The sequence below is a fragment of the Cebus imitator genome, unplaced genomic scaffold, assembly GCF_001604975.1.
Source record: "Cebus imitator isolate Cc_AM_T3 unplaced genomic scaffold, Cebus_imitator-1.0 Scaffold127, whole genome shotgun sequence".
NCBI lineage: Eukaryota > Metazoa > Chordata > Mammalia > Primates > Cebidae > Cebus > Cebus imitator.
In genome coordinates this window covers 2,742,969-2,767,631 of record NW_016107442.1, presented here as the reverse complement: position 1 = coordinate 2,767,631, position 24,663 = coordinate 2,742,969, and positions in this window count along the sequence as shown.

The window sequence follows — 24,663 nt, the reverse complement described above, 5'->3', positions numbered from 1 at the left end:
TGCCAAACTCCTACTATGTGCCACATGCAGAACCCTATGACTCAGAGACTCATAACTTATAAATTATAAATAAGACGTAAACACAGCCTGACAGAGTTGGCATCCTAGCTTGCTTTGTGTGCATGGGAAACCAGTCATCAGCTGGTTAGACCTAGCATTTGATTCAGACTTGCAGCAACATTCATATCGAGATTGATGATTCAATTTTCTTCAGAATGGACAGTCTCTTTAAAGGGAGTAAAAGGAACAAAAGGAAACAACTTGTCAGAAGTTCAAGAAAGAAGACCTCAGGTAGTCCTGATGTAATAGGGAGATGGAAGCTAAAAGATGACAGGCCAAAAATCCAGCTAAATCCGTCTCACCGTGTATCCAACTACGCAGCCCACTTCCTTCAGCCCCTACTGGTTCCCTTTGAAAGGAACTCACCATGTAAACAGGTGAGGGAATTTGTAAAAAAGTTAACTGGGTAAGCGAGGGAAAGCAATTACACAGGGAGATCATTAATTGGAAGGCTTATCTCTTCAGTGAGTTTGGAATGTGTAAGCTGTAGTGTTGTGAATTGAATTTCATGCACTCCTATTGTGTGTGAAGAGCTGGCTGTGTGTGGGAGGTGCTGAATGATTTGCCAAAAGTGTTGTAAGAACACCAGCAATCAAAAAGCCACTGGGCTCTGAAAAGCAGGGCATTGAGTGACAGTGCAGAAGCATGAAGGCTGAAGTGAATTGAGACTTTTCACTGAAATGGAGCTTGAAGCACAGGGAGTGCAATCCGTCATGAAAGGCTGTGAAGAGAAAGGCAGGGCGGAGGGGACTGGCCAAGGTCTTGCTAAGATCTCATTTCATCAATCAATCTCCTGCTGAGACAAGGTCTACCTGGGCCTAGGGAAAAAGACTCCTTGAAGTTTGTAAAACGTATAAACAAGGGCCTGTTAGGAATCATAGACCTATATTGAGGGGAAATAAAAACTCATTTTAAACCATTCACATATTTACACAGGACACAAAGAAATATGAGGAAGAGGAAACCCCAGTTTCTTCTCATTCTTTAAAATTTATTTTTATTTTACTTTAAGTTCTGGGATACATGCACAGAACATGCAGGTTTGTTACATAGATATGGTGGTTTGCTGCACCCATCAACCCATCATTTAGGTTTTAAGTCCAGAACCAGCCACTGCAGAAACACACCAAAATATAAAGACCAATGACACTATGAAGAAACTGCTTCAACTAATCTGCAAAATAACCAGCTAACATCATTATGACAGGATCGAATTCACACATTACAATATTAACCTTAAATGTAAATGGGCTAAATGCCCCAATTTAAGGACACAGACTGGCAAATTGGATAAAGAGTCAAGACCCATCAGTGTGCAGTATTCAGGAGACCCATCTTACGTGCAAAGAAAGACACACATAGGCTCAAAATAAAGGAATAGAGGAATATTTACCAAGCAAATGGAAAGCAAAACAAAAGAGCAGGGGTGCAATCTGACTCTCTCCCCATTCTTATATCCCATTGCCCTAACCCATGCACTTATCTGGTCAGACTTTCAAACTCTTTGCCATTTTTCCAACAAGCCATGCAATCTCTGACCCATATTCCCTTTCCCTAAAATACCTCCTGTATTTTTTTTCTGCCTAATAACTACAAACCAACTTTTAAGTCCTAGTTCTTATTCCACTTTGAAATGAGTCCAAGTTAAGAATACTTGTTCTATAACTGCAGAGAAGCTTTTATTATAAAATTTCACATCTGACCCCTGCCTAATCTCGGTAGCTAAACAGGCTTTTCTACCTATCCTTCAATTTCCTCAGCCTATGCACCTGCACAAATGATAGGATGTCTTTTTCAAAGCTTCTGAATTTCTCTTCATCCTTTAGAACTTCCTCCAAATGTCATTTCCTCAATGTAGCCTTTTTGGATCCTGAAGTCAAATAGTCTAACAGCAGTCTGTAATTCAACTTTGTAACACTGAGTGTTTGACTTCTGTCTTCCTCACTAAACTGTAAGCTCAGTGAGGTCAGGACTCGATATGTGTTGGTCTCCATAGAATTCCTGCTTTCTAGTACAGTGCCTGGCATTCCTGATGCCCCAACAATTGTGTATTATCTTTATTCTGTCTTCTGAGTGGGTTATGAGATCCTTGAGGTTGAGGGTTCTATCTTAGATTTGTTTCCTCAGATTATAACAAAATAATTGGTGTAAAATTGGTCTTAAATAAACAACTATTAAATAAATAAATGTTAGATGAAAATAACTAGAGCAGGGCTTCTCCTGCTAGGCAATATTGATTGACATTTTGATCCAGACAATATGTGTTGTGTGGGTCTGCCTGATACACTCTAGGATGTTTACCAGCACCCCAGGCCTCCACCCACCAGATGCCAGTAGCTTCCCACAATTGTGAAAATGTCTCCAGACACTGTCCAATATTCCCAGTGGAAAGGGGAGACTGGGCTGAGAATCGCAGGTCTAAAGTAAATGCTTTTAAATCACCCAAACTGATAAATATACAGCTCTAGTTTTTGTAGAAAAATTGACCTAGGAATAATGGATAAAAATTATAATAATATATTTATTCAGGATTATTTAAAGATTCACTTCAATGATAAAGACTACATTCGAACATTCTTCAAGAAGTTCATTTTTATGTAGGCAGATAGAGGAGTTAATAAATTTTCTAAGAACATCCTAGTAAGGGTCATATTAGATAACATACCCAGATGCATTGTAGCTCAGTGCTCAGCTCATAACTGCATTTCAGTTAATGTTATTTCTCTTTTCCTGATCTAATCAAAGCATGTGATGTCAAATGGTCACAGCAACAATGAAAAACTGGGAAGAGTTTAGTCATATGAACACACATACACACAGAATGTATTTAGTTAATTTTTTTAAAAGGCAAATTTTTGATTGACCGAGTTCTTTGTTAAGGGGTTGCTGTGTTGACACAGAGGGCTGGTTAAATTTCTTTCCTGCTGGGGAACACTAAATTACATCCCAGCAACTTAAGCTCTCCTGGAGTGAATCACATAGTGGTTGACTTTAGAGTTCATTGAAGGTGAGAGTTTGAGTTCTATGAGGTCAGATTTTCTCCATGAAGCAGAACAAACAAAAATTTATAATACTGGGCTTCTTGCTATAATTTTTTAAAGTAGAGGGCCCCACTGGTTTCCTTCCACCCCCACCTCCCACTACCAACTCTTGCCTTGAAAGAAAGTGTAAGAATTATCTCCGGAGGCTACTGGCAGATGGAGAGTTCTGGGTAAGTAGGTTTTTTTCTTCTGCTCCCAGGGGGATTCATGGCTGACTGAGTAGTAAATTCACTCTCAGTGTTTCAGTTCACAAATAAAGAAGTAATAAGAGAAGCTCTGCATGTGTATTGGCTGAAATGGAAAAGAGACAATACACAACAGGGGTTTGTAAGAAAACACATCCTGCCAGAAAAATATGATTGCTATTTTAGAAAGAATTGCCAAATTGGAAAGTACAGGAAAGTGTAGAGGTCATGCACTTTAAATTGAGGCAAATCTTAGATATAACAATTTATGAAATAAGATTTGCAAGCATAAACAGTCCATTTAGATTGCAATGTGGCTACCAGCCTGGGAGGGAGCGCACGAGGAGATTGGGGCGAGGGAAGACAGGTTTGTAGGAATGTCTGCAGAACACCTAGGATTATTACTGCTGCAGTTCAGTGAGCTCCGTTTTCACATTTGGGATTACACTAAAACTGTTTGGCTATAGGTCCCCTAATGTCATATATTTTGTAGGACACATAGAAAACCCTCAATACGTTTCTGTTTTCTGTGATCCATTCACAACATTTTCTTCATAGTTTCTGAATTAAAAACTAAGCAAAGGTTTTGTACTTCCTTCCTTTTTTCAACTTAAGATTTATTTCCTGTAAGACACTTCCACATAAATTTAATGTCTTTAAGTAGCTATGTGATTCTGCAAGAATATAACCTCTCTGGCCTCAGTTTCTACATTTGAAGAAGGAAAGACTTGGCAGCTTCAGTCAAGTATTAATTCTTCTATCTGACTCTATTCTGCTTGGATTCTAATTTGTTTTCCCTGATTAGTTTAAGATGAACTCAGGCTGAATAATTAGGGCTTGAGCTTCCCCGGAACAATCTTTATTTGGTTATGGCTTGACATCTACTGAAAAGAGATTTATTAGATTCATACATTCTTTTCTGAGTAGTGAGAAATATTAGCAAATAATGTTAACCCACAGCTGGAGTTTATGAACCAACACCCAGGGATACACAGAAAGAATCTAACAGGCTAGGAAATGAATGGAAATAAGTGAAGGGGTATCTACTACCTACTGGGTCATAACTTTGGATGACTCACTCCCCGTCTTTAACTTCTTCATCTGTATAATAGAGTTGACCATTCTTTTTGTGAAAGTTTTCTGGGAAGACTTAAGAACCTGAGTCAGAAAGGAGAAGCAGTGTTCGCTACAGCCTCAGATCAAGATAAAAGGCAGGAGACCATGCAAGGACTCATAATGTAATTTGAGGTTGCTCAGAATCATCTCTCTCCTGTATCTTAGAACTTCTTGTGGATTTATTCCATTGCAGTTCATCTGGTTCATTGCCCAGGTGTTTAATTTGTGAGTGCACCAATATTATCATGGGGTATTTCAGTAGCCTTTTTGTGACTTGACTTTTGAATTATACACAAACCAATCACCACCAGCCTCCTCATCTTAGTCTATTAGATTAGTGCAAAAGTAATTGTGGTTTTTGCCATTACTTTTCATGGCAAAAAAAAAAATGCAATTATTTTTGCACCAACCTAATACTTAGTCTGCTATGATAAACCACTAGACTGGGTGCCTTAAACAGCAGAAACTTATTTTCTCAGAGTTCTGGAGGCTGGAAGTCTCCAGCTGCTGGTAGGGCTGGTACTTGTAGAGCCCTCTTTTTCGGGGTTGCACATGGCCATCGTTTTACTGTTTCCTTACATAGTCTTTCCTCTCATTGGTGTCTTTTCTTTTTCTTATAAGGCAACAAGTTCTGTTGGATTGCAGCCTTACCCTACGACCTCATTTAAGTGTAATTGCCTCCGTAAAGGCTCTATGTTCAAATACAGTCACATTTGGTTTTATGATTTCAACATGCACATTTGGGTGGTGGAGCACACAATTTAGATCGCAATTCTGATCTATTCAGTTTCTTTGTTTCCTATGGGTTTCATGGAAAAGCGCTGAGGAAAGGCAGAATATCAGGCATGTATTAAGTTATTTATAGACAGTTTGGATCTATGGTTTGGTACTGTCATTTGCTGATTCCTACATATGATTCCAACTACCCAGAGTGCTGCATTGGAAATCCACAATCACAAATATAGAAATAACATTGGACTTTCTGTTATACAATTTAAATTTGTTCTACAGCCACCCTGTGGCCTTGAATAAAACATCACTTTTGACCTATCTGAGCCTTAATTTTCCCATTTATAAATAAGAATAATAAGATACTATCCCTCTTTGAATGTAGACACATTGCTAAATGGACTATTTACCATTTTTAGATATGACATATGTCTTCCCATTACTTCACTGTTTGTAATATTCCTTACCCTATTTCAAAATCTATCCATGTTTCACCTCTTTCCTGAAGTTTACCATGGTATCCATGAATATCGTCTCATATCAGTAATTGTGATGGTTAATATTGAGTGTCAACTTGATTGGATTGAAGGATGCAAAGTATTGTTCCTAGGTGCGTCTGTGAGGTGTTCCCCCAAATTATTAACATTTGAGTCAGTGGACTGGGAGAGACAGATCCACCCTCAGTCTGGGTAGGCACTACCTAATCAGCTGCCAGCAAGGTTAGAATAAAAGCAGGAAGAAGTTGGGAGGACTCGAATTGCTGAGTCTTCTAGCCTTCATCTTTCTCCCATGCTAGATGATTCCTGCCCTCAAACATCAGACTCCAAATTCTTCAGCTGTTGGACCCTCAGACATACACCAGTGATTTGCCAGGGGCTCTCAGGCCTTCTAACACAGACTGAAGGCTCTACTGTCAATTTCCCTACTTTTGAGGTTTGGGGACTCGGACTGGCTTCCTTGCACCTAAGTTTGCAGATGGCCTATAGTGGGACTTCACCTTGTGATCGTGTGAGTCAATACCCCTTAATAAACTCCCCTTAACATATACACCTATCCTATGAGTTTTACCCCTCTAGAGAACCCTGACTAATACAGTGTTCCAATAAAATTTTCATGATAATTTAAATTAATGCCTTGTTCTAGGATTCTTTACAGATGTCTTCACAATATTTTAAGGGTGAAGATTCTGTATATTAAGACTGTATTCCTATTATTTCCTCCAGCAATCATCTGCACGCTGTGCAGATGCAGCCACTGTTTCCTGAGCTATCTGTAGTTTTAAAAAATAAATATTGATTATAGAAAAAAGTGAAAACTATACTCAGAAGCCCTTCGCACATACTTTTGTGTGATTTTGTGCTTGTCACCTTGTCATAAAACCTAAAACAAACTTCTCTATCTGCTCATTTTCTTATTCTGCTCCCCAATATACTCTGAGATCATATAAAGCAGGCACTCTGTATAATTCTTCTCTATGTCCCTAGGACCATTATGCTGCCTGTTAGATAATAGATTTTTAATATACTGGATGAAAGAAGTATACAATTGAAAGACAGCAGTTTAACTTAGCTTTTCTATTTTTCCATCAGTTAAATATTTACTCTTCCAGTATCTTATACCAGGGATTAGTGTCCCTTCACCAGTTTAAATAAGCATTATGGGATACCTACAGTATGTTGGGATCTATAATAGGCAACATAAATTTACAGAGATGAAAGTCTCAGCCCTTGATATCAGTCCTAGAGAAGAAGCACATCAGCCAACAGAAAACTTTATGATGTTCTAAGAGACAATGAGACAGAAAGAAGCACAGAGGAGTCAGCCCCCAGAGGAAGCCCAACAAATTCAGCCCTAACTATTCCCATGCACCTGGCTCTCTCCTCTCCCATAGGCACCACGTTTGTTTTGCACCTTGCAGCCTCCACATCTATTGTTTTCTGTGCCTTGAACATGCTTTTTCTGCATGTGCACATGATTGGCACCTATTATTTGCTCATGTTCCAGCTTCAGTGGCACCTCAAAAGAAAGATATTCCTGACATTTTAATATCAAGGCCAACTGCTAATATTCTTTCTTGCATTACCTCTTCTTTGTTTTTGGGACACAGTCTCACTCTGTTGCCCAGGCTGGAATGAAGTGACATGACCATGGCTCACTGCAGAATTTTTTGTTTGTTTTCTTTATAACACATATGAAATTCTACATTGGAATTATGTTATTCAATTTTTTACTCTTTGAATTTTTTTTTTCCTTGTTAGACTATGAGTTGGAGGAGAAACTGTGTCTCTTTAGTTAAACACTCTATTTGAAGTGCAGAGAACAGTCTCTAGAATAATATAAGAACTCAAAAAATGTCACTGCATAAATGCAAGAATGAATGAGAAAAGAGTAGCCCTAAAGAAACTAATGAGATGAAGGCAAAAGAACAGCTAACAAGTAATATTTGTTTAGGATTACTTTATGATGCAAAGTGCTTTGTTATTCTTCTCTGTCCATTTGTTATAAGCAACATTTTATAGATGAGAAAACACAAAGCTAAGTCTCTCTCCCAGAGATAAAGTAATATATCATGGAATTACAGCTTATAGTCAGGCTTTTTTTTTGAGCCCAAATTCTCTACTTTTTCTTGAATATACAACAGTACCTCAAGCAGCTTCTAGAATTGCTGAATGTGGTATCCATCTTCTTCTGGGGAAGCAAATATTTTACAACTCCAATGTATCTTACAAACACAAGTATTCCGGATTCTATTGTTTCCTTAAAAGTCCTCAGACTTTTCAATTTCTACCTCCGAAATCTTTTGTTTTATTATAATATTCATGATTCTTTGTTTTATATTACCTTGGTCCTGTTGTTACCTTGATAAGAAATATTAAATTTATGATAATATCTTCCATCTCCATGCACTTTGCATATTTCTGCAGCAATTGCTCTGTTCACTATTAATTCTTTGCCTTACCAGAGTTATTCTTTTATTAACAACCACACGTTTTCCATGCTCTGTCTAGCCATATCTTCTAATTTCTTTTTCTCATTTCCTTTATGTATTATTGAATTCTCTAAGTGAATTATTTAACTCTGCACAGCATTTTGGAATGTGATTTGCATGAAACACCTTGTAAAAACTAAAAGCATATCATATTAAAATGTCTGTAATTGCTTGAAGGAAATACCCTCAGGAGAGTTTTATGCTATTTGTAATAGCTGTGGAGAAGTTTTGAGTTCCAGTTTGACAGTAACATGAAACAAACAAAAAGTACTTGTACAGATTTGACTTACCTCATATTAAGTAGATAAAATATGTTCATGCGCCACCTGGATTTTTTTGTTGTCTTAAACTTTCTTTTTCCTTCTGACCTCAAAGGCAAATGGAAAAAGAAGAAAGATAATTTTTCCCTTAATTAATCTCCACAACAATTTTTTGGGGTGGGTATTATTATCCCCATACTACAGTTAAGTGAAAAGTGTATCTGTAACAGTAAGTCAAAGAGGTTAGTTGCCTAACACATCTTTCTGATTTCAAAGTCTCTTGCCTTTCTCTAGATGCCACTTGCTGAGAGAATATGTGACAGCATATAGTGGGACTAAATAGATTGCACTCTGCTCCCTATGGCTTTTGTCACAGAACCGAGCAAAGAGTAGGCTAGGGGCTTTTGAGGGAGCAATTTGTTGGCAAGTCTTTCAGAATTTGAACCTGGAAGTTAGGACCTCCTAACTGATACCATTGCTCTTAAAGTGGTACCAGCTCTGGCTGTTGCCCCCCATCCTTATATTCAAACCCTTTTGCTTAATGACAAAAGCCCTTTGTGGTCTAGACTTATCTATGACTTCAGCCTAACTCTCATTGTTTTCTCATTTTTCTCCGTTAAGATGATATATTGCTATCTTGGCCACACTTTCCTTTCAGTTCCACAAACGTGTTTCTGAATGGTGGAGTGACTTGGCAAATAATTTCACAATCCATTTTCTCAGAAGGAGATGGAGCAAGGAAAAATAACAAAATCTCATCTAACGAAGCTGATGCTATTCTTCCAGGGGGGCAAGGTGGCAACCTGGATGGAAATGTAGGTTGTTTTTTATTGCCTCTCAGCTGCATTATAAATCTCAGCTAACAGAATCAGTGCCCTTTCTTCAATATGGGGTTGGACTGTGGCTCAGAGAAAAATCCATGTTTATCTTAACAAAGTTTGCTCATGTCACCACAGATATGGTCAGTAGGAGTTGGGGGGCCCATGTTCAGATAAGTTCATGTTATTAGAACATGCTTCTTCTCTATAAGCAGACCTTTGTAAACACTTACGTGAGGTGGACCCTAATTCCAATACACATGGGCACTCACACAGTGATAGTGTTCATCTGAGATTTGTTTGGTCCTCTGTGATTCTATATGATAAATAATTTGTACACGTGCATCTGAAATTAGAGTGTTTGATCTGATGGAGGCAGTTGGCTCTACATGGCCCTTGGAAGGCCAAGTATGAACCCAAAATACAGCAGTAAAACTTTTTCAATCTAGGTGGCTCATAGGAGACTCCCATCAGTCTATAAAGGGCAAAACTGACATTTTAATCACTCTTAAAAGTTTCATAATGTATATTAGGGACCAAAATGGAGAGGATTATATTATCTTTAAAAATATCCCGCATCAGTTAACTTTTAAAGCCTATGTCAGTGTTGATTCTTCTTGAAGTGGTTCTAAGTCTCTCTAGCTAGGAATTAGCTTATTTACCCTTAAGAGTATTTTGATGTTTTTGAACTTTGCCATTAATTTACCACAAAGCTTATTGAAGATGTAGCGTGTGCCAGGAAATTAGTGAAACTTTAAAGATGCTGAAATTAGCAAGTTGACATGAGTGCATACTTCAAGTTTCTCCAAAGGAACATGAATTGCCTATGCTTGAAGGTAAAAGGCCTCCCTTTTCAATAGGCACTAGTAAATTTCACAATTCTACCTTCTTGACATGTGGCACAGCAAATAAGTTGAGTTTGCTAAATGCAATGTATAGTGTTCTCTTTTTTCAAAAATTACACTATACTCAAAGAATAAATTTGCAAAATTGAATTTGTCCAACCCAGGGAACTACTAGTAGGTATTATTAGGAATTAAATCAGTTTTGCATATCTTGGTCTCCTAATCTTCATTATGATAGTCATGGATGTTAATGTTCAAATACTAATATAAAAATGACACATAGGTACCAGTTTGTTCTGTTCTTAATAAACTTCATATTATTAAAATGCATTATAAAAGCAATTTTTTTTTAACATGGGAGTATGATTTGAGGAGTTTAGATTCTTATTTTAAAGTACAAACTTTCTGCAGAGTTTTAAATGGCAAAATGTTTAAGCATGGAGAACACAAATGCTTAGGTATATACTTTTGCAATCACAAAGAAAATCCAAAATTTGGTTATATCTTGCTCCTGACCAATGCTAATAATCTCATAATATTTATAATCACTAGCACCATCATTTGCATATTACTGCTATACATTCATATACTTTTCTCATCTTTACCTTCCTTTGTTACAATAAAAAAGGCATAAAGTCAATGAATTAAAGCAACTGTGCTCATGAGGCATGATTCCCTGATCATGTCACTAGTTTGTGACCTCAGCACAATGCCACACATATTCTCAAAAACAGCACACATCTGTTAAACTCTTACTATTTTCTAGATATAAGCACTTCTGTGTAAAATATTCAATTTACCCTCACTTCAGTTCTGTGAGATCAGTGCTGATGGTAGTCCCATAATAGCAGGAATAGAGTGGGTTCTAAGCTGGTAAACAGCCACACTGGGATTTGAATCCAAGTAATAGTGTCTCCACAGACCATCATCTTATACAGTCCACCTTGATAGTTCCTCTCGTTAATTAGCTGTCATTATGAACACTGTAGAAATATCTCCTTGCTTTATCAACACAAGTCAGGTGGTAAGAAAGAATGAGTACATTTTGCTGTACGAAAATACGTTACTGGGGTCCTGTTTTAAACTTTCAGTTATTTCTCACTCAAGCATTGACAACTATTCTGACGCATTGTGATTAAGAGGTACATCTCTTTTGTGGTTTAAATTATGCTTCTCTTCTTCATTGATTGTGATGATTTTCTCTAGTTTGTTTTATAATTTTCATGCTGTATTTTCTACTCCTTGCTTTGGTCCTCTTTTTATCAGCAGTAGAAAAAATGCATTTTGTTTATATGCTAGGCAAAATTGTAATCCTTATACAGCATTTCTTCATTAGTTGATAGTTGTTTTCTAAGAATAACCTGCTTCATAAGAATGGCTCATGCTATCTATTGTTCAACATGTGCAATGGATAAATTATAAGACCTCTGAAAACATACTGTTTTAATACACCTGTATTCCTGTAAATAAGTTGCTTAACTTTTTATTTTTGTTTTATTTTTCTTAAATTTTAGTTTCGAGGGTACACGGTTTGTTATATGGGTATACTGTGTGATGCTGAAGTTTGGGCATCTAATGATCCTGTCACCCAAATAGTGAAGATAGTACCCAACAGGTAGTTTTTCAAGCTTGCCCTCTCTCCCTCCTTCCCCCTTTTGCAACCTCCAGTGTTTATTGATCCCATCTTTTTGTTCATGTGTACCCAATGTTTAACTCCCACTTATAAGTGAGAACATGCAGTACTTGTTTTTCTGTTTCTTCATTAATTCACTTAGTATAGTGGCCTCCAGCTTCATCTCTGTTGCTGCAAAGAGCATGGTTTTTCTTTTATATGGCTGCATAGTATTCCACAGTATGTGTACTACATTTTCTTTTTCCAGTCCACTACTAATGGGCACCTGGGTTTATTCTATGCCTATGCTATTGTGAATAGTGCTGCAATAACATATGAATGTAGATGTCTTTTTGGTTAAATTATTTATTTTTATTTGAGTATATACCTAGTAATGATGCTGAGTCAAATGGTAATTCTAGTTTTTGTTCTTTGAAAAATCTCCAAACAGCTTTCTGCAGGGGCTGAGCTAATTTTCATTCCCACCAATAGTATATAAGAATTCCCTTTCTCTGCAACCTTGCTAACATCAGTTATTTTCTCGTTTTTAAATAATAGCCATCCTGACTGGCATGAGATGGTATCACATTGTATTTTTGATTTGCGTCTCTCTGATGATTAGTGGTGTTGAACATTTTTTAATGTTTCTTTGCTGCTCATCTGTCTTCTTTTGAGAAGTGTCAGTTCATAATTTTGCCCACTTTTTAATGGGTTTAACCTCTTTAAATCTTAGTTTAGTAACCTGTAAGGTGTAGCTTATAGTTAACTTACAGTGAAGTATTTGCAACAGTGTAAAAGATGTTCATATCCTTTGATATAAGTCTGTTCATATCCTTTGCCCACTTTTTAATGAGGTTATTTGTGTTTAGCCTCTTCAAATCTTAGTTTAGTAACCTGTAAGGTGTAACTGGTAGTTAACTCACAGTGAAGTATTTACAACACAGCATAAACGCCCTATAAACGTTGGATGTTTCTTACCAACTTAGGAATGTTTCCTTGTCTTTTTGATTTACTGAATCTTTCCATTGTAAATAGATGATGAATTTGTCATATGCATTTTCTGTATCAATTGACATAATATATGACTTATCTTCTTTAGATTGCTAGTATGGTGCATTACCTGAGGTCCTATATTATCCACTTTTCAGTTAGCTCTCTGATATTATTATCTCTTTTTTTCTCCCTCTACTTCAGATATATCACCTCATTTCTGTTTCTTGGTCAGTTCATGTTCCCTCTAGACTTCCCCCAAGATATCCCCATGGCTAGTATATTTACTTCTCTCAACTCTTTGCTCATATTTTATGTTCCTTATGAGTTATATCTTAACTATTCATTCAATAATGTAACCTGAACCTAGTACTTCTGGTTCTTCTTAATTGGATCCAATTTTTACTAGTATTTATTTCCCTCCAATCTATTATATAACTTACTTTTCATTGTATTTACTGAATATTTTTTCTACTTCTCTATCCCAATTCCTCCTCTCCTTCCAGCCTCATTCCCACAAAAATCTAAGGTCCATAAATGCAAGAGTTTTTATATCTTTAGTTTTTTTGATGTATCCTAACTACCTAGACCTGGCTCATAGTATATGCTACATCATTTTAGTTGAATGAATGACTGATTAACAGAACAAAATTTCTGCTTTTCTTTTTGTTAGCTTCATTCTTACCACTGCAGGTAACTTTCCACAAGAAGAAGAAATTTACTTGTCTTGATAATGCAAAGTATGCCATAATATACCAGAGGAAAGAGAAATATACCATATGTCTCATTAAGAAATACACCATAGACACACACACACACACACACACACACACACACACACACAGAGAGAGAGAGAGAGAGAGAGAGAGAGAGNAGAGAGAGAGAGAGAGAGAGAGAGAGAGAGTCAGAGAGAGAGAGATAGATCAGAGAGAGAGAGAGAGAAACAGGAAGGAACTATGACTGGCCAAATTTGGGTAGTATTTCTAAAGCTGTTGTCAGGGATAGATATTATTCTTTCTTTTTTCTCTCTCTCAGAAGAAAGAGATCTTTCTCAAGAGTCAGAAGAATGTGGATCTTGGGTTAGGGTAGGCTAAGGCTGTTTACCCAAATAAAGTATTGTGTCTTACTAGAAGAAAAGTGGGAGGAGATGCTGGACAAACAAAATCTGTAGATGTTTATCACTGTCTTTATGTCAATGTGACAACTCTAAGACACATCTTTATTTGAGTTAAGAACTAATATGACCAGATATGTCAGTCCACTTTAAATCTCCGCTTTCAAAGGTTTTAGGAATCGTTCAAAAAGCTGGCCCAGCTAGCTCTTACAAGTTCCTTTTCTAAGTATGGTAAATTCAGAAAATTTTTTTGATATTGTCTTTTGTTCCTGGACCTTTTCAACTAATCACACTGTTAGCTCTTTTTAAATGTACACTCAGAGGGTTCTTGGGTAGCTAGAAAGTTAATGTTTATTTTAAATCCAAGAATGGTTATGTTTAGTCAGCAAAGAGAACTTTTTCATATTGGCAAAACTCTCCCTAACTTGTAGCAGTTATGGAAAAATACAGAGTTGAAAAGTGATAGCACAAATGAAAACAAACAAGATTTTATAATGAATGTAAATAGCAATGTCAAGAAAATGGTTTCAAAGGGAAGTTATTCAAAATACCAAGTTCTCTCTAGCATCAATATTGGCCTGTGTCTGAAGTAAAGTTATAGAGACTGTAAAAATACCAATTACATTTATATTATTTAATTAAAAGTGTATTTCATTTATTTAATTCGTAAATCACATTTAAATATTATTTTCTATTTAACAAGTTATTTGATAATCTTAATAAAATTAAGGGATCGAAAATGTTGTCTCATTTTACATATGAGGGTACTAAATTCTTAATAGTTTCAATTTCTTCAATATCATGCAACTAGTACATGGTCAGATGGCAAATCACACTAACTTAAGATTATCTGATGCTAAAAGTGATTTTCCTACACTGGACAACAATAATTTTCTCCTAAGAGAATGGAGACTATTTTCTTCTAAAATCACAATATCACAAAAATTACTAAACCATTATAAGTAAGGCTGACTGCACTGCAGCAAGACTGATCCAGGTTCGGTAGGTTCAAAAGCTCTTTGTGTTACCTTTGTATGAATTCAAGATCCAAGCCATTGAAGTGAAGGATCATATACTGATTCTTTTACCTATTATTAATACAAGACCATAGTTAAATATAAAAACAAATTAGTGAAATGCAGAAATGAAAACACATATTTAAACCAATCTTTATTAATGGAAAGTTGATCCTTAGAGTAAAAATGATTAACTGCTACCCAAGAAAGTATCCCAAATTGGCTATACTGTAACTATAACATCATATAATGAATCTGGAAACTTCTATTATATCATTATCTGTAGCAAAGATTTCAAGTAATTAAAAACCATTCTGATAACCGTAAATGTTTCAGAAAAGTGTTATTATTTTCAATAACTTGAACTAAAAACAACACCAGGATCCATGAGCTCAAATAAAGTAAAGGGAAACAAGCATCCTACTGTTTTAAAGAATGGAAACATTGTTAACCAAAGAAAACAATGCATTGGAATTCCAGTTAGACTATTGATGACAGGCTCTATTAGCTGATAACTCTGCTACCTTGTTGGGTAAAGTTGAGCAAGTCACTTTACTTCTCTGGGTCTCTCTGTATTCATTCATTAAATATGGATACCCTTGTCAGTTCATTAATATTTTATTAGGGTACAGTAGGAACATATATGCACAAATACACAGTAAGCCGCAAAGTCCCCAACATATGTAAGATGTTGCTCTTAAATGCATTTTAAATCACCCTAGGAATACCCCTTCAATGGTTTTGTCACTGTTGTCATTGGCCAAAGTCTCTTCTAACCAAAACATGTTTTACTAAACAGGAAGGCATTGGAGATGGGATGGGGTGGGGGTGGTTATTGGTATTATGAGACGCTTTTGCTACTTATAAACGTGAACACTTAACTTTATAGAGGTAGCAATTAATGGGAATATTCTATGTCTCTGTGTATGTGTGTGTGAGTGTGAGTGTGCTTTAAGGAAAGAGTTTATAATGCTAAGAAATGTGTAGCTGTCACATTAAGAATTTTACTACAAACTTACTAACCAGAAAATATGCAACAATAGTATATTTTCTAAGTAACCCTTGAACAGCACATTCAAAGTTTATTTAAAGAAAATGGTTACCATGGCATCCTAGCAGTACTTGTAATCAAAAATAGTAATTTTAGTATTGTTCCTTGGGCTGAAAAATATACATGGATAGAAAGATCACTTGTGGTTAATAGGATAAAAGCATGACCATGTAGGTATTATAACATATATTCCAATGGGGATTCTTTATCAGGGAGGAAAATGAGTTAAAGGAATTTAAAATAAAACATATATCACTTTTATCTATATAACTATATAACAATTACATTTATGCAAATTAAGATTAGTAAATGTTTTAAAAACATGCAATTGTTTGCCCCTTGATGAATTACCTGCATTTACCTTTACTCTTATGATTCCCTAATCAGCACTTTGGTCTTTAACTTGCCAGATTGCTAGCATTCCTCAGAATATGAGTTTCCGACACAAGCAAAGTTCTTTCATGGCTTTTTGTTTTGTAGGATGACTCCACTTGACTTCCATCCCCTTTTCACATCTCACAGTATCTCTTCTTGGTGACTCTGCTCCATTCTTAAAAGACTTAACTGAAAAGTTTCATACTTTGAACTTTCCTCTACTCTCTAGTGCTATTAGGAGCTTCTCTGTGGCTGATATAATTATTTAGATTAGTTCTGTAATAACGCAATGTAATAATAGTTTGCTGGTCAGACTCATCAACATAACATGAGCTCCTTAAGAGAAAGGTTCACAAAGCAAAGTACTCAGGTTTATTTATTTATTTATTCATCTCAACAAGTATTTAAGGAGCACTTACCATAGGTTAAACCACCATCAATAGAATTTACACATCTTAACTCCTAGGAGGGAGGTAAATGTGTATTGAACAATATTAGAAGCAATTAAAAAATTATAACCATGATAAATTCTGTGAAGGTGAGGGAAATAGGGCTAGAGTTCCTGTGATAAGGGAATCTGGCCTAATGCAGCATATCAGAAAAGGTCACCTTGTGACAGGCTTTGGAACCCAGACAAGGCTGATGTGGCTGGAGCAGAGAGCCAAGGAGAACTCTGCGGGAAATGAGCCGAGATAAAGGTGAGGATCAGACCTATTTGGAGTTCTGCCTCTGTACTAGGAAAAATGGAAAGTTGTTACAAGCTTTAATGGAAGATGACAATATCAACAAAGAACAAGATCATACTGTCTTTAGTATGTGTAAGTCAAATGTCAAACGTCTCACTATGTCCAGCTAAGAGATGATGGCAATTTGAATCAGATGGAGAGTACCAGTCAGATTTGAGATACCTTTAGCAGTTGACATTAATGAATTTTTGGGATAGAGAAGTTGGCAGATTGAGGGTTCACCAGATGCCAAGGATGCCGTCCAGGTTTCTAGCTTGAGCTATGCAAGGTGGCAGTCAGACCAGGAGGTCCTAGAGGCAGAAAGTGGCTCTGATTCAGCCTATGGCTCCTTCAAAGTTCTTGTTCTTTCTCAGCACATTGGACAGCATATTAAGTGGGTGTTTGCTAAATAAGGTTATTTTTTACATTTAAAAACAATTATTGTATTTATGGCACTGTAATTAGTAGTTATTTCATTTTTTCTTTCTTTTAAAGTTAAATATAAGGCAGAATTCCTTTCTTTAAGACGCTTATTATGGTTCAGTTAGACACAACTACATAATCTCTCATTTTGTCATGATGCAGTGTTCTTGGTATTTTTAAATCTATGATTTTAAAAGTGTTTTTTAAAATCTATAGTTTTAAGAGGCATATTTTAAAATTTATGGTTTTAAGGTTTATATTTTTAAATCTATGCTTTTAAGAGCTGTATTTTAAAATCTATGGTTTTAGAAGGTGTATTAGGATCACAAGAACATAAGAAACTTACTAGAGTTAAAAAGATGTGAGATAAAAATATAATGCAAGTAATGAAATGTAAATATGCCCTTAAGAGATGGGTATAATTTTAAAAGGAAACTATTGGTATTTTGGCAGAGTAAATTTGTTTATTTATTTATTTATTTTTTTAGAGAAAGAGTCTCACTGTTCTGCCCAGGCTGGACTAGAACTCCTGGGCTCAAGTGACATTCCTGCTACAGCTTCTTCAGTAGTTGTGACTGTAGGTGCAAGAAGCACCTATATGACTATAGGTGCATACCACGGCATAGTCTCAAACAATGGCCTGGACACAAGAATGTGGCATGGGCATACATGGAGAGGATGAGGTCAAGTTTGGTGGGATCAACGTGTTCGAGATTTAAAAAAACAAGTTTAGGTAGAAAGGCTGATTTGAGTTTTGATTGATAGCACAAGGATTATTTGCTTAATGTAATAAGTGGAAAGATTTTTGGGTCAAATACAATAACAATGGAAAGTCTTCTTGTTTTTCTTTTTTTGTTAGATGCAATAATTGATAAGAATTGGAGTAGAGGAGAGCTAGGATACTGGAAGATGCTAGATAAGTATGAAAAGTTAATAAAATGGGCACAAAAAATTATATTTCTTTTGCAAATATGGGGAAGATAAACTTAACAAGTGAGCAACATTCACATTTTGAAACGTAGATATAAATTGTTTAGGCCATACAGGTAAGGATATTTGAATTAAAAAAAATAGAAAGTATTCATGATCAGCTCTAATTCATATTTATGCCTAACACATAAAAAGCAAGTCTTATTTTAAGCATTTTTTGGCTTATCACACTTGAGTCTCCTGTTATTTTTATTAAAGTGAAAAGTACAGAAAATCTAGAACTCTGTGATTTTTAACATATGTAACCTAGAGAGACTATATTTTGATTTAAGCTTGAATAAACATATTTCCTGCTGTTTCAATAACTTAGTAAACACTGTTTTTCATTTAGAAGATAAGTACTTTGTTGCAAAACTACTGAATCCAGTTCAACAAAAATGTTTGAGTACTTACTAGGGGATGAATTTGCTGCTGAGTAAATATGAACATGAAAGTTAATTATTAATCTTTCTGCTCAAGGAATTCAGCTAAGCATCAAGAACTTGTAAAGATTTGGAGATTTAATTAAACACCAAGTTTTGTGAGGACAGGAAAATGCCTTTTGGATTTATGGCAGAGCTTTACAAATGTAGATAGTTAAAATATTGTTGGAGTTGATAGATTTCTTCTATTAATTATATTATTAATGGCAGGGACATTTCAATGAACCCTTACTATTTAAACATGTTGTTGAGCACTTAAACATTTTTATTTACTTAATTTCACTGAACTCTTAGTTTTCTAGAGGGAAAATTAGCATTTCATAACTGGCTGAAAAATATCTGTCATTTTTTATTCATTTATTTGATGAAACTTATTCATCATCCACTACATTTCAGTCTGATAAAGATATAATCTAGACAGGGGAGGCCAGAGGGGAATTCTCAGTTAATGTTGAAGGTAAATTGAAAGTATGGCTAAATCCCATTCATGCAAGAGGATGGGCAAGCATTCTAGAATTAGAATGCCTAAAGAATATCACAGAGGTGAGAAGTAGCATGGAGTTAAAGGGAGTACAAACAAGTTTGTGACAAATGGTGGTAGAAGGGATAAGACATGTAAATGAATGCAAATATATGAATTTTTTTCTTTTGAGATAGGATCTCACTTTGTCGCCCAGGCTGGATTGCAGTGGTGTGATTATGGTTTATTACAGTCTTGAAATCATGGGCTCAAGTGATCCTCTTGCCTCAGCCTCTCAAATAGCTAGGACTACAGGCACATGCCACCATGCTTGGCTAATCTTTAAGTTATTTCGTAGAGACAAGGTATCACTATGCTGCCCAACCTAGTCTTGAACTCCTGGACTCAAGTGATCCTCTTGTCTTGGCTGCCCCAAGTGCTGGGATTACAGGTGTGAGCCACTGTGCCCAGCCTAGGAATGTAATTTTTGAGAGTCATATTTAGAAACTCAAATTTCAAAGCTAAAAATGGACAACCATTAGTGACTAGTTTGGATTCACGTTTCAGATGAACCACATTGGTCTCTGAAGGGAGAATGCACATGGAAAACAAGGCAGGAAGGCAATATCAGGAAGAAGACTCTTGGATCAGTTAAGACAACTGGTCCTGAAGACCTCAATGAAGGGGGCAGTAGTGGGAAGGAACTATATTTAAGGAACATTTACTTGATGTATGCTCTGCATAACTTTTGTTTGACTAAATTTGAAGCATGAGGGTAAAAGAGGAAGAAATGTGGGTATATCTGTAAAAATTATACTGGATTATATAATAAATAAATAAATAATTTCCATGGTTTGATAAAATAGAGCTTTATTTCTCAGAGAGTTTCCAAAGCAGCTGTTCCTGACAGATGACTCTCTCCTGACAGATGACTTAGGGAACCCAAATGTATCACCTTGTGTCTCTACCATGCCCTAATACCTTGGAATTCTGTTCATATAGCTAGCAGAAAGGGAAATAGAGCATGTAGAAAGAAGAAATACTTCCTAAAAGCTCCAGACTGACAACAACATATGTATCTTCCACTTAAATTGCACTATCAGTCATGTAGCTAAGTCTGATTATAGTAGTCCCCACCTATCTATGAGGGGCATGTTCCAAGATATTCAGTGGATGCTGGAACCTTAATAGCACCGAACCCTGAATATACTATGTTTTTTCAATATGATAACTGAGACATCTACTAAGTGACTAATTGGTAGATAGTATATACCGTATGGAAATGCTGAATAGATCAATGTTTCACATACTGGGTGGGTCAGATCAAGTAGGTGTGAGTTTTCATTATCTTACTCAAAATGGCACACAATTTAAAACTTAGGAATCCATTATTTTTGGCTTAATAGTATGAAATCACAATTGACCGTGGATAACTGAAACCATGGAAAGCAGAATCACAGATAAGGGAGGACTACTGTAAGAAGAAGGCAGGGGAATGCAATTTAGCTGTGTACCTAGGCAAACAAGAGGGCAACAGATTCTAGGAGGCAGCTATATCTGTTGCCTACAGATGCCTTCAAGAAATCCAGCATGTGACCATGCGTGTGTTGGTGTCACTTGTTAATATGAAGAATAAAAATAATGATGCTAGGATGTTCTGAATATTTTTACTGTGTTTTATGGACCATCTTATTGGAAATATCCAGGAGAAATTTTATTTGTAGAACTGAATCTGTCTGAAACTTGGAGAAAAGATTTGGGTTATCTTTGAATATGGGAGATAAGTCATAGGCTAAGCCGATTGTTGTAGAATTTATTCAATCAATAAAAATACGGTGCTAGAAATAAAATTATGGTTGAAATATATATATATATTCTCTCTATTCAGGGTAAGAGAGGATAGTGCTTGATAAAATGAGGGAATTAGAAAACTAGACAGATAATATTTTTGATTGACACTGTCCTATATAAGCCTCTGTGGTGATGGATATGTTCTATGTCTGTTCTATACAATATGATAACCAATAGACATATGTGGCTATTTAGCACTTGACAAGTAGTCAGCCAGATTTTTAATTTTATTTAATTTTAACAAATCTAAACTTAAATCTAAATAGACTGAAATTTCTTAAGGCAAGGGCTAAGTTTTAACTTATTTAAACAATAACAATCTATACCAACGATGACAAATACCTCTGGAGTCCTTACCACATGCCAAGCAAAATCAAAAGCACTTTGCAGGTATTCACCAGCTTAGCCTTCATAAATACTTTGTAAGATTAGAAATTTTATTATAATATTTATTTACTTCTAACAAGGAAACTAAGGCAGATGTATTTCCTACCTTTTGGAAACATGTATTCCAATGCAGGAAATAGAAAAGCATATAATGGTATGGCAATGGTGAGTGAGAACCATAGAGAAAACCTGAAGGCACTTGCAATAAACCAGGAAGGAAAAATAGAAATTCTCCTGATAAAGAAAATGTAGGGGCTAAGATGGACAGTGGAATACTCTAGGCATAAACTAAGGCAGAGTGACAAAGCTGGGTGCATAAATCTCCTTTATAAAATCCTTGTGTTCTTCATCCCTTCTTTTCTCTTTCCTAGAATTATACAATGTTTAAGTTACTCCTTTACTCACCTGGCAAATATCCAAATTTAAAAAATACTTTAATCTTACCTTGGTTTAAAGTACGTGGGGCCACCAACAATATAGAAATATCGAAGTATCAAAACTGAAATGAATCATTTCCTTCCAGGCCCTCTGTCTGCAGTTGGTCTGACTCTCACCTGCTGAAAGCCATGGCCTGGATGCCCTTTCCTTGGGATAGGTCAGTCTGCCTGAAGCTGAGCTCAGCCCATTTCCATGTATCATTAAGGGTAGATAATGATTAGCTAAATTATTCATTTTCTAAGCCTAATGAGCTATGAGGTGATACATTTGTACTTCAGTCTAAAGGATATAAAAGTAGGTAACGTGTTTACCCTGAAAATCTTACTCTAGAAACCGTTCGCTTAGTTTAACATTGTTCCTCCTTTGTAGACTTACATAAGCATGGCCCATATGGTAACCCAAATTATTTATAAACTATTATCAGCTTAGAGATGACAGCAGATAATTTTTCTTAATTATGCTATATGCGTGTTCATTTATTTTTGTCAAAACTTGACAATGTAAAATCCTGGAATTTTTCCCAGTTGGAGTAATAATAAATATCTTTCTGTCTTTTTTTAATCTTTCTCTTTAAAATTAGTTTTTGTTTATACCTTGCTAATATATTTAATATAGATTTTCTTCTATATCACTTTGTGCAATACAGCATATTTCTGAAGTTAGGTTTTCAATTTGTCTTTGCAAATGAAGTGAAGATACTTCATGTTTAAATGAATTCAATGTGCATGATCATGTATAACTGTGTGTGTTTAAATCTGCATAGCAGAGTTTGGCATAACTTAAAAAAAGTTGCAATAGCATTTACTGATGTCTAATTTTGTGCCAGGAACTCTATGTGTTTGTTATGGCAGGCTTCGCAGAGGAAACAAAAGTGTCAGTGGCTTGACAAAATAGAAGTTGATTTCTTCATCATGTAACTGTCCTGGGAGGTGGTTCAGATAGGCAGAGCAACTCAACTCATTTAGGTCATGCTGGGACCAATCTCCTTGTAGCTTGTGGCTCTGCCATCCCTCAGAAAAAAAGAGAAAAGAAAATATGGAGATTCTGTATCAACTGCCTTAAGAATTCTGACCCGCTGAACCAGATCACTTGGTTCCCTGTCTTCGGTCCCCTGTTTTTGTCACGGGAATGGGTGGCTCTGTCTCACAGCCATTCCAGGCACCAGCTAAAACAGATGCCCAGATTTGTGCTGGAAATCCATGGCACTGGCTGAAACAGCCACCCAGTTCTGTGCTGGAAACCTGTGGTGCTTGTTGACCTGGTGGGAATCTCCTGGTCTGTGGGCTGTAAAGACTGTGGGAGAAGCGCAGTATCTGAACCACAGTGCGGGAGTGGCTGGAAAAGTTCCTGATGATCTCCATGGTGGGAAGGGGGATCCTCTGGCCTGTTGCACTTCCCAGATGAGGCAGTGCCCCACCCAGATTCAGTTTGCCCTCCTTGGGCTACACCCACTGTCCAACCAGTCCCATTGAGATGAACCTGGTACCATGGTTGGAAATGTGGCGATCACTCACCTTCTGCATTGCTCTCACTGGGAACTGCACTCCAGAGCTGTTCCTATGTGGCCATCCTGGCTCAGTGGGTCCCACCCCTACAAAGACCAGCAAACTGAAACCCAGTGGCTTGAGAGTTTTGCAGCCAGCACACCAGTTTGAGCTCAACACAGGGTGGTCAAGCTTGGCTGGGGGAAGGGCATCCACCGTTACCGAGGCAGTCCACCATCACTGAGGCAGTCCACCATTACCAAGGCAGTCCACCATTATCAAGGCAGTTCTAACCTAATCTGTGTAAACAAAATCATAAGGTAATTGCACAGCAGCTGGCTGAAGCCTGCAGCAACTTAGCAATGCCTCTGCAGGCAGACTGTGACTAGACTCCCTCCTTGCTGGTCAGGGCATCTCTGAAAAAAAGCAGCAGCCTGTCAGGGACGTAAAGCCCCAACTTCCTGGCACAGAGTACCTAGGAAAAGGGACAGTTGTGAGTTCCACTGCAGCAGACTTAAACATTCCTGCCTAGCAGCCCTGAAGGAAGCAACAGAGCTCCCAGCACAGCACTTGAGCTCTGATAAGGAACAGACTGCCTCCTCAAGTGGCTCCCTGACCCCCGTATATCCAGAGACACCTCATACAGGACAGCTCTGGCTGACATCTGGCAGGCACCCTTCTGGGACAAAGATAATGGAAGAAGAAACTGGAAGCAACCCTTGCTGTTCTGCAGCCTCCTGGGTGATTCCCAGGCAAACAGGATCTGGAGTGGACCTCCAGCTGTCCTGCAGTGGAGAGGCCTGACTGTTAGAAGGAAAACTAAAACACAAAGAAAGGGCTTCAACATCAACAGAAAGGACATCCACTCAGAGACCCCATCTGAAAGTCACCAACTTCAAAGACCAAAGAAAGATAAATCCACTAAGATGGAAAGAAACCAAGTGCAAAAAGGATGAAATTGCCAAAACCAGAACCCTTCTCATCACAACTACTCACAAGTAGGAGAACAAAACTAGATAGAAAATGAGTTTGATGAATTGACAGAAGCAGGCTTCAGAAGGTGGGTAATAACAAACTTCTCTGAGCTAAAGGAACATGTTCTAACCCAATGCAAAGAAACTAAGAACTTGAAAAAAGGTTAGAAGAAATGCTAACTAGAAAAAGTTTAGACGAAATGCTAACCAGCTTAGAGAAGAACATAAATGACTTGATGGAGCTGAAAAACACAAGAGAACTTCACAAAGCATACACAAGTTTCAATAGCTGAATCAAACAAGCAGAA